General features: G+C 38.4%; 1 protein-coding gene and 1 pseudogene across 8 annotated transcripts in view; one reads left to right on the forward strand and one right to left on the reverse strand.

Moving 5' to 3' along the window:
• PTPRM (protein tyrosine phosphatase receptor type M) overlaps positions 1-12,066 on the forward strand; it is a 771,793-nt gene that overhangs the window by 610,935 nt on the left and 148,792 nt on the right. The gene's annotated exons all lie outside the window — the stretch shown is intronic.
• Positions 2,487-4,126, reverse strand: LOC103552887 (Y-box-binding protein 1 pseudogene; annotated as a pseudogene).

Genomic DNA, 12,066 nt, shown 5'->3' on the forward strand with positions numbered 1-12,066 from the left:
AGCCTGACACAGGCAGGGCATTATGTTTGAATTAGTTGGATGTGGGGAGGGAGATGGTAGAGTCTTTCTCTTTGCTTCAGAAATCAAAAGAAAGTGCAGTACCTGCTGGGTACATATCCCTTGGAAGTTGCCAGCACTATTCACCAGACAGCTCCCAGATAAGCAGATGGCTTCTTCAATGATTAAACTCAATTTTTCTAAAATGCTAATTAGCTAGAGAGATAATCTGAAAGTCTGTCATACATTGCAGGAAATGTCTTTCATGTCTGTGTTATTTGCTCCTAAGAATCACACGGCTATCATCTGAGGAAACTCAGGTTCTCTCTTTTTCTTTAAATCGTGTGATCTTCAGTCATAAGAAAAGGAGGAAGACAGTCAATGAGGAAAAGGAGAACCCCCTTTCAAGATGAAACGCTCATTTAAAAGGAAAGCTATTTGTCTGTCTTCAAAAATCAGCCTTATTGTTACCTTTCGAACTAGGTATTTAGCACAGCCTCTTCAGTGGCCTCATATGGCATGTTCATCTCAATTTATTTTTCTATGAATTTCCATTGAAACATGGAAAAACCAAATTGTCCGTATGAAAGTTAGTTCTGACTCTGAGCTTATCAAGCTAGAGATCTTGGTCAGAATACACTGGACAAAATGAATTAAAGTAATGGAGACCTGGGTTTTTATTCTGGTTCCACAGCAAGTCACCTAACCTTTCATATCTGATCCGTCATTTGTAACATGGAATAGTCTGTTCTATCCCTAGCTCATTTATTTGTTGAGGAAACCATTCATCCTGTAGAATTTTTCACATTCTGAACTTGGCTGATGCTCTCTTATGGTGTCATTTAACATATCCTTTTATTATTTGTATTTCCTGTGAACTGAGGCAAGAACTAGAGGCTTAATCAGATTCGGGTTTCTTGTTTTGGTCACAGTTGTTTGTAGGTGCTGCTTTGTACTTCCCATTACATTGCATCAGGAAGCACAGAATGCTCAGATTGATTAATGGCTGGTGGTTTTGCCAACCTGATGCATCCATTATAAAGTTCCACATCAGTCTTTCACTTAATGGTTTTTTAAGCTACTGATGATGATTGCTTAGATCTGTTATTTTATTAGGGGTTTCAAAATGGTGACATTCTAATTCTATCATTCCTTCTTTATTTACTAAGTACCATTCTCTACTCAACTGTTTAGTTACCCTGAAATACAGTTCATATAGGAAACTCGAGATAAACGTTTGACTTATTCCCTTTATTTTCCAATTTCAGAACGAATTGGTGCCATAACGACTTTATATGACGACTAATAGTGTCATTATGGACTCAGGGAATTTAATGTATTTGATATGTTTCAATACTATACAGTATGTAGTGTTTGGACGTTCAGAGTGTCTCATCTTCGGCCAGTAGGAGCCCATTTGCACTATATCTCGTGTGCTTTTGACATCACTCCAGAACTCTTTGAGAGCTTTCTTGACTTCATGTTACAGCAGGATGTTCTCAGCTCGTCTTATGCATTGCCTTCCCCATGACTGGAATCAGCCATTTCTCCAAGAAACTCTGGTTTCTTTTAGTGATAAATGGCATTTAGAGATCATAATCTGGTTGCAAGAGGTAATCATTGAACCATGTCAGCTATTGCTTATAAAGTTACATCAGCTACTTTCACCACCATCTTTAACCCTATTGTCTGCTTATCTTTCTGCCATATCTGACAAGCTAGCATCTAACTCCTCCCCTTTGTTTCTGTTACTAGGAAGAAAAAAGCCTTTGGTATATGATAAATTATAGGAGAATATCTTTATGACTTCAAGGTGGGGAATGCCCTTAACCATAATAGATATAATTGATGAATTAGATTACATCAAATTTTTAAGCTAGTGTCTACCTGAAGACACCATAAACAAAATTTTAAAACAAGCTATAGATTAGGAGAAAGTATTTCTAATATTTATGTCAAAGTATTAGTGACCTAAATATAAAAAATATCTAGACATCGGTAAGAAAAAACAACCCAAATAGAACAATGGATATAAAATATACACAGACAATTTGTAGAAAAGCAGTGCAGGGCTAAGTAACATTTGAAAAGATATTCAACCTCACACGTAATCAGGTATGTGCAAATCAACGTAATATGAGATGCCGTTTTTTCACCTATCAGATTGGCAGACCTTTTGGTAATTGATATCAAGTGTTCGTGAGTATATGGGAAAACACAATTTGTTAAATAAGCTAATTTAGTACAACTTTGGTGATACTTTTGAGACTTCATTTTAATTTTGAAAAAAGTAAATTCCTGTTTTCCACCCCACCACACACACACATAAGTAAATAGCATGTAAAGGCCACATTATTTGCTTTTCACACTTCTGTTAACAAGTAAGAACCTTTCACTACCAGTGTAACAAAGTTCTAAAATAAGTCTAGGTTGCTTTGCCTTTATCTGTAAAAAAGGGAAACTTACAAATTCAGAATCAAAGGTAAAGATTTTTTTTTTTTTTTTTTTTTTTTTATTATTTAAGACCTTTATTAACAGGTGCTTGCAGTTTGTTGACTTTTTTGAAAAAATCAAGTTGTAAACTTTTATTACAAATTAAAAATGAGGTTCTTAAAAATCTCAACTTGACCAGATATGAAACAATTTAAAAACCTTTAAAGGTGTATTGAGAAAAACCAGGCTTTTTTTTTTTTAAAAAAACACGTTTGTCATTACCAAAAAGAGACATCTTTAGGTAAAAATAATAAAAACCCCATGCTGCATAGATAATGCAGATAGTTCTAGTTATCTGGTCAACAGGCAAAAAGCAAGCACTTAAGGTCTTCAGCTCCAATCTTTTGTTCATTTCTTATTGCTGGAATTTCATATTCATTTCTTCTTGTTGGATGACTAAACCGGATGATGGTAGAGATGGTAAGCCGGCATTTACTCAGCCCCGCCCTGCTCAGCCTCGGGAGCGGACGAATTCTCAGCTGGTGGATCGGCTGCTTTTGTCTCTTTGCCATCTTGTGGTTTAGGGTTTTCTGGGCGTCTGCGTCGGTAATTGAAGTTGCGGCGGTACCGACGTTGAGGTGGCTGCTGACCTTGGGTCTCATCTCCTTGATTTTCCTTATCTTCTTCATTGCCATCCTCTCTAGGCTGTCTTTGGCGAGGAGGGCCCCTGCGGAATCGTGGTCTATAACCCCGATACATATTCTGCCTCACTGGTCTACCTTGTTCTCCTGCACCCTGGTTGTCAGCACCCTCCATCACTTCTCCTTGCACAGGAGGGTTGGAATACTGTGGTCGACGCCCATAGGGTCTCCGCATGTAGTAAGGTGGGAACCGTCGCCTGCGGTAGGGCCGGCGCTGTTGAGCCTGGCCTTCGGGAGCGCTCTCCGATCCCTCATTCTTTTCCCCACTCTCACTATTCTGGTAATTCTGCTGGTAATTGCGTGGAGGACCCCTGCGACGTGGATAGCGTCTATAATGGTTACGGTCTGCTGCATATTTACTGCCTTGCACTGGAACTCCACCAGGGCCTGTAACATTTGCTGCCTCCGCACCCTTTTCTCCTTCAACAACATCAAACTCCACAGTCTCTCCATCTCCTACACTGCGAAGGTACTTCCTGGGGTTATTCTTCTTTATGGCAGTCTGGTGTACAAATACGTCTTACTTGGTGTCATTCCTGTTGATGAAACCATATCCGTTTCTTACATTGAACCATTTTACTGTTCCCAAAACCTTCGTTGCGATGACCTTCTTGTCCCCGCCGGCAGGCGCCGCCGATGTGAGGCCGCCCGGGCCGCCGCTCCCTGCGCCGCTCAAAGGTAAAGATTTTTAAAGCATGATTTTTATATTTCTCCAGGGGAAAAAGATATTGTTGACAATAAAATGACAGTCATTTAGGATAAATTAATAAGAAAATGTAGGCCTATGTTAGGAAGAAGAGTTGACAGATAAACAGGTGTTTTAAAAAGGCCAAAATGGTCAGTCAAATGACAATAGGAATGTCTGTAAGTGATAAAATATGAGGACGTCCTGTAATTATATCAGCCCACCCAGATAATTTAGGATAACCTCCCTACCTTATGATCAACTGATTAGCAGCCTCACTTCCGTCTGCAGCCTTAATTCCTTTCACCATGTAGCCTAACATATTCACAGCTTCCAAAATTAGGAAGTGGACATCTTTGAGGGGCCATTCTGCCTAGTGATTGAGCTCTGAATCCAAGCACAGATGAACATCCCTTCCTGGGCTAAAGCTAGTGCTTCTGGAGCAATCTCTTTTATTTGCTGTGTTCCATGCAGTTTGCTAGAGCCCCTAAAGAAATGGGTTGTATTTGCTCCTGAATGAATTAACCAGCAATTATAATTTAAACTTGGAATAGAATGATTCTTTTAAAATTTTCATCCTGTATGTTCATGAGCTTCTTGGGTGCTTATTTCTGCATACCCAAGGGGTCACCTGCATTTTATGGTAATGTCACTGCTTAACTTAGGATACAGAACATGCAATTTTCTTGTTTATTGGGCTTTGATTTCCCTGTGCTGACTCCAATGGCTTGCTCCGTTTTTATTAGACAGCGGCATTCCTATTTTTTAGTGAGCTTAACAAACTTCAGAGGAAACTGGAGGTACTATCCCACTATGACATGCATTAAAAATTCCTCTCTTTCTCACTTGTATTTATAGTTTGATCAAGGATCAACAGTATACCAATTTAGTCTTGCTGCAGAGTGACATTTTTGAAACCATTAAATTTCAAGATAATGTGCACACACAGAATTCAACAACATAAGCTGACTGTGAGTGGGGCCCTGCTATCACTGATGTCACTTTATTCCCATTTTGCTCTATTTGTGGATTATACCCGTTTTCATATTTTCTGTGCCATCGCTGGTTCCAGTCCCTCTGGGTTCATATTGCCCTGATGTGAGAAATAAAACTAAACAAAATATTACTCAGGGTGACAGATACTGCATCTATTATTTTTACTGCTGACTTTTTTTAGTGTTTAAAAATTTTCAGCTGCTGTGGGAAATTACCTTGGGTGCTCATATGAGCTGTGATTTACTCCCCAGTGGAGGATGTGCTGGTCAGGAGGGCTGTCTCTGCAGGTAGATCTTGGAGAATAGAATGTGTGTGCATTTTTGTTCCTTGCTGCAGCATGTGTTCAGAGGAGCCCAGCTTAAGGCACCATCAACAAGTTACAAAACAGGAGCTGTCACCCTGCAGGCACACGAGCCAAGTATAGAATGAGGGAGGAAATGAGGAAATGTGGGGTTAACAAGGCATTTCTCCTTGGTGGCAAAGATAACCTAGGGCAGTACGGAAGGTGCCTGAGCACACAAGTAAAATGAGGGAGAGTGATAGTTAAGTGCATTTCAGGATTAACCCACAGGCTTTTCCTCCAAGGCTGTTATATGAATAATTTTAAATTCAAGTTTCAAAACAAAGTTGTGTGGTTTTTTTTAATTCCTTTTCACCACTTAGAAAAATTCAAAGATAAAATATGTACATCTATGAAATGGTTATGTGTTTTCAAATGCCAGGGTCCTTTTCATTCTTTACATAAAGTGAAAAGCTATACCATGGGATTAAGCCACGAGAAGTACATGTCATCTTCAGGCTATGACCAGGAAGCTTCCAAGTCATCAGCTGTGCATCTCTCTCTCTGTCTCTGTCTCTCTCGCGCGCACGCACACACACACACACACACACACACACACACAGTTATGTTCATCATATATTTTTTATGATCTGGAAGTAAGGTATTACGATTAATCAGATAATTGGAATAATAGGAACAAATGCAAGTACTTGTTGAGTGCCCACCACATGCCAGACCCAGTTCTAGGACAGGGGACGTTCAGCAAACTGAATTGGCAAAAACCCTGTCCTCATGCAGTCGACAGTAACATTTGCCTAGAAGCATAGTAAAATACCTGTTGGCTGAGAATGAAAACAATGGCTCTCAAACCTTATACGGATAATACTTTCTAATCGGAGCTTCCTTTGAAATTCAAGACTGAGGAAAAGTTTCCTTCTCATAGTCAAACACCCTACTGTTAGAAAGCTTTAGGTATTCAGCTCCCTCCAAAAATGGCAGGCTCTGTCTTTAATTTTATTAATTCCAAAAATAAAAAGTTTAATATATGAGGATATTGAAATGATTTTTGTTTCCACATGTTGAGTTAACTTAGGAGTCCCTGAATTTTGCTGCAATAAATAAGATATGAATCCCAATCCCCTTGTTTATTGTACTTATGATAATAGTGACTATCATCACAGTCATGCAAAAGATACGCATCATGATTTTGAAGTGATTCAAGATTGTAATACATGTAATTTCAACTTGTTTCAAAAGAAAGCCAACCTTTTCCAAATATTTCATTTTCAACTTATAGGTTTGAGAGAGAAAGACTGATTTTTATTAAATTTGTATACTATAACTGTTATTTGAGCTTCTTCAGCATGAAAGGCACATGGTTACGTGTGTGTGCGCACACGTGTAGAGACCCTGACAACCTGCCTAAGAGGTCCCCGTGGATCTTTGCTTCCCTTGCCCTAGTCTGTGTTCCTCTGCAGATGCCCTGACTTGCCAATGAAGCGTCTAGGGTGTCTTTGCCACTAGGTCACCAAAATAAAGCTGCAGTCTAAAGTGGTATGTTAATAAAGCCTGTCCGCGCTTCTCGGTAGCAGGGTAGGAAGACAAGTTTCTAGGCCCTCCTCCCAGTCTTCTTTTGGCCACATCAGCCTATCATTTTATCTCATCACATGGTCAAGAGGTAAACTCTGAAGCAGAGACCCAAGAAAGATCAAAACCCTGACTCATCTTATCGTGAAACTATCTGCTTCGTGCTAACCACGTGCCACGTTTACTAGTCAGTGAAAACCAGAGAGCAGCTGGGTAGGCAGGGAGCGTGCGCCATAGTGCTGTGTATAAGGGATGGATTGAGTGGCTTTCTTAAGTGGTAACGCAGTTAGCAGTGATATTAGAAGAACACTCTTGCCTCAGTTGTCAACTGCAAAGTCCCAGCAGGCAAAGTACACTAGACTATTTTCAGTGACCTGATTTAAGCAACAAATAAAGTTTGGTTAGTGATGCCAATGACGGTCTCATGAAGATGATTTTATCTCAACATAGGGAAACAATGCCAGATGCCTAGAGTTCTCTAGCCATGTGGCAACTTAACGCTACTGTGCCTCAGTTTCCCTTTCGCTAAGATAGGGATAAAATAGTAATTTCTTCACTGGGCTGTTGTAAGAATTAAAAGAGTTAATAAACATAAAATGCCTGGCTTATCTGAAGTGCTACGTAAGTTTGGTCATTATTGTTTTCATTGTTTTTCTATCAGCTGTTGTAGTTCTAGTTCTTTTGAGTTGAAATAATTAAATGTCACACCACTGCTTTTTTTTCTTTAAATTTTGCCTTTAAAAACAACACTATCTGATAATTCTCAGAGATCCATCTTTAAGGCCACAGCCCCTTATTCATTTAGATTTATTCCGCTGAATCTTGGCAATTTCATATAATGTATGCTTTCTTTGACTCAACCAATATCTATTTCATCCCTACTGTGAGAAAAATTAAATGCTTCTCAGTTCCAGCGTCTGCCTCAGTCTAAGCACACCCTTAATTGTAGAAGCCAGAACCAGAAAACCATTTGCTCTTTCATTCCTATGTCTAGATGCAACTAGTAAATCCTCCAGTTTTGCCATCCCTGTAGAATTTTAAGTGACAGGTAATTTAAAAATGAAGACCCCTTGTCTAGAGCCAACAACTGATCTTCAGGTCAGTGATGCCAAGTCATTTCTCAGTCGTGGTCTTTGTTGGCATAACCCAGTGTGGTAGGATCTCTGATAGGGGTGGGAGAGGGGGCAGTCAGGCTCTCTGGTGAACCATGTCCTATAACCCTGAGTCACAATAAACAAGGAATGTGACTAGGGTCTATACTGAGGTTGACCCTCAGATTCCTTCCCCTTGAATCTGCTTGGTATTCGTGGAAAACGTGGCCTTCCGTGCTCATCCTCTCACAATTGCCACTGGGCTGGGTTTCAAAGAGGAAAATAGGAAGAGTTATTTCTCCTCTCCTTCCAACCGTGCCGCTCTTGGGTCTCCTAATGGGCAGCTGTTTGTCCTGTAGCTCTTCCTTCTGTAGGACACGGTGTTGAAGAGTTCATTCGTCACCATATTTTCTTTGCTGGTTCTGACTCATACGCAGCACATAGATAACTTGCCAAGAAGTTTTCTTCTGTTTCCCTCACCTCCACTCCTTGTTTTTAATTTTTATAATTGGAAATAAATACAAGAGAAATATTGGAATATAATAAGCATGAAGGACTACCCTTTTAATTTTAATTCATCCCACATTTTTCTTTTTTCCCCACCTTTATTCTAGTTTGAAAATTTAGGGCTATAACTATATTTTTCTTCCTCTAATTTTTTCCAGCAAGTATTGCAGTTTTTTAAATAACTTTATTTTTTGGAAGAGTTTTAGATTTACAACAAAATTGAGCAGAAAGTAGAGCGAGAGAGCAGAGGGTTCCTACATACTTTCTGTACCCCCCGCCCCATACACACTCACAACTTCCCCACTGTCAACATCCTGCATCAGCATGGTACATTTGTTACAACTGATGAACACACATTGACACATCATTATTACCCAAAATTTAGAGTTTACATTAGGTATCACTGTTGGTGTTGTACACACTATGGTTTTTAGCAACTTTAAACAGCCGTGTGCAGATTTTTGTCTGGACATAATTTTCAACTCTTTTCGGTGAATACCAAGGAACACAATTGCTGGATCATATGGGAAGAGTATGTTTAGTTTTGTAAGAAACCATCAAACTGTCTTCTGAAGTGGCTGCATCACTTTGCCTTCCCACCAGCAATGAATGAGAGCTCCTGTTGCTCCACATGCTTGTCAGCATTTGGTGTTGTCAGTGTTGTGGATTTTGGCCATTTGAATGGGTACATAATGGTATCTTGTTATTTTAATTTGCATTTCCCTCATGACATGTCATGTGAAACATCTTTTCGTATGCTTCATGCCATCTGTATATCTTCTTTGGTGAGATATTTGTTAAGGTCTTTTCCCCATGTTTAAATCAGGTTGTTTGTTTTCTTATTGTTGAGGTTTTATTTAATTGAGGTTATGATAGTTTACAACATGGTGAAATTTCAGTTGTATATTATGTCAGTCATCTTATAGGTGCACCCCTTCACCCTTTGTGCCCAACCCCCACCCCCTTCCCCCAGTAACCACTAATCTGTTCTCTTTCTCCATGTGTTTATCTTCCACATATGAGTGGAATTGTACAGTGTTTGTCGTTCTCTATCTGGCTTATTTCGCTTAACATAATACCCTCAAGGTCCATCCATGTTGTTGTGAATGGGATGACTTTTTCATTTTTTATGGGTGAGTTGTATTCCATTATATATATGTACACCAAATTTTCTTTATCTAGTCATCAGTTGATGGGTACTTAGGTTGCTTCCATGTCTTGGTTGTTGTGAATAATGCTGCGGTGAACATAGGGGTGCATAAGTCCCTTTGAATTGCTGATCTCAAGTTCTTAGGATAGACATTCCATAGTGGGGTGGATGGGTCATATGGCTTATTGCTGAGTTTTAAAAGTTCTTTGTATATTTTGGATAACAGTCCTTTATCACATGTGTCTTTTGCAAATATTTTCACTCAGTCTGTGGCTCATTCTTTTATTTCTTGACAATGTCTTTCACAGAGCAGAACTTTTTAATTTTAATGAAGTCTAAACTTACCAATTATTAATTCATAGGTCATGACTTTGTTGTTTTATTTAAAAAGTCATTGCCAAACACCAAGTCATCTAGATTTTCTCCTTTTTTATCTTCTAGTTAACATGTTTTACATTTCACATTTAAGAATATGATCAATTTGAGTTAATTTTTATGAAGGGTGTAAGGTCTGTGCCTAGATTCATTTTTTGCATGTGGATGTCCACTTGTTCCAGCACCATTTGTTGAAAAGACTATCTTTTTCTCCATTGTATTCCTTTTGTTTTGTCGAAGATCAGTTGACTGTATTTGTATCTGTCTCTTTCCAGGCTCTCTATTCTGTCTCACTGATTTATTTGTCTCTTTTTTCACCAGAACCTCACTGTCTTAATTATTGTAGCTTTATAGTAAGTCTTGAAGTTGTGTAGTACCAGTCCTCCATGCATGTTTTCCTGCATCAACATTATAGTGGCTATTTTGGGTCTTCTGCCTCTCCCTGTAACCTTTAGAATCAGTTTGTTGATATCCACAAAATAACCTGTTAAGATTTAATTGGGATTACATTGAATCCATATATCAAACTGGTAAGAACTGACATCTAGATAATAGTGGGTCTTCCCATCCATAAACTTGGATTATCTCTCCATTCATTTAGTTCTTCTTTGATTTCCTTCATCAGAATTTTTTAGTTTTCCTCATGTAGATTTTGTGCATATTTGTTAAATTTATAGCTAAGTAGTTTATTTTGGGGAGTGCTAATATAAATGGTATTGTGTTTTTAATTTAAAATTCCACTCCTATATACTGTAACTGGTACTTTCTAAATAGACAATCATGTCATCTGCAAACAAAGACAATTTTGTTTCTTCCTTCCCAAATGGTATACCTTTTGTTGTCATATTGCATTAGCCAGGAGTTCCAGTATAATGTTGAAAATGAATAGTAAGAGGGGACATCCTTGCCTTGTCCCTAATCTTAGCAGGAAAGCTTTTAGTTTCTCACCATTAAACATGGTGTTAGATGTAGGTTTTTTATTGATGTTCTTTATCAAGTTGGGGGAGTCCCCTCTCTATTCCTAGTTTGCTGAGAGTGTTTTCTCATGAATGGGTGCTGGACTTCACTTCATGCTTTTCCTGCATCTATTGGTATCATCATGTGATGCTTCTTCTCTAGCCTGTCAGTGTGGTGATTTACATTAATTGATGTTTGAATGTTGAACCAGCCTTGCATACCTGAAATAAATATCATTTGGTCATTATGTATAATTCTTTTTATACATTGTTGGATTCAATTTGCTAACATTTCATTGAGGATTTTTACATGTATGTTCATGGGAGAAATTGGCTATGGTTTCCTTTTCCTGTAATCTCTTTGTCTGAGTTTTGTATTAGGGTAATGCTGACCTCATAAAATGAGTTAAGAAGTAGCCCCACTGTTTCTGTCTTCTGGAAAAGATTGTAGAGAACTGGTATAATATCTTTCTTAAATATTTGGTAGAATTCACCAGTGAATCCATGTAGGCATAGTGCTTTCTGTTTTGGGAAGGTTAAGTATTGATTTAATGTTTTAAATAGCCATAGGCCTGTTCATATTGTCTATTTCTGTTTGTGTGACTTTTGACAGGTTATGCCATTCAAGGAATTGGTCTGTTTCATCTAGGTTGTCGAATTGTGGTCATAGAATAGTTTATAGCATTCCTTTATTATCATTTTAATGCCCATGAGATCTGTAGTGATGTCCTTTTTTTTTTTTACACTTTCTTTTCTTTTTTTTTTTTTTTTGAGGAAGATTAGCCCTGAGCTAACGTCCTCTACCAAACCTCCTCTTTCTTTTTGCTGAGGAAGATTGGCCCTGAGCTAACATCCATGCCCATCTTCCTCTACTTTATATGTGGGACATCCACCACAGCATGGCTTGACAGCAGTGCGTAGGTCCACACCCAGGATCCGAACTGGTGAACCCTGGGCTTCCGGAGTGGAGTGTGCGAACTTAACTGCTATGCCATGGAGCAAGCACTTCTCTCTTTCATTTTTGCTTTTAGTAACGTGTGTCTTCTCTCTTTTTTTCTTAGATAGCTTAGTTAAAGGCTTATCAATTTTATTGAATTTTGCAAAGAATCAGCTTTTGGTTTCATTGATTTTTTTCTATTGATTTCCTTTTTTCAATTTTATTGATTTCTGCTCTAATTTTTATTATTTATTTTATTCTCTTTACTTGGATTTAATTTACTCTTCTTTTTCCTTACATAGAAACTTAAACTATTGATTGTAGATCTTTATTCCTTTCTAATTTTTGTGTTCAGTGCCATAAATTTCCTC

Source organism: Equus przewalskii, chromosome 7, assembly GCF_037783145.1.
Source record: "Equus przewalskii isolate Varuska chromosome 7, EquPr2, whole genome shotgun sequence".
In the NCBI taxonomy this organism is placed as follows: Eukaryota; Metazoa; Chordata; class Mammalia; order Perissodactyla; family Equidae; genus Equus; species Equus przewalskii.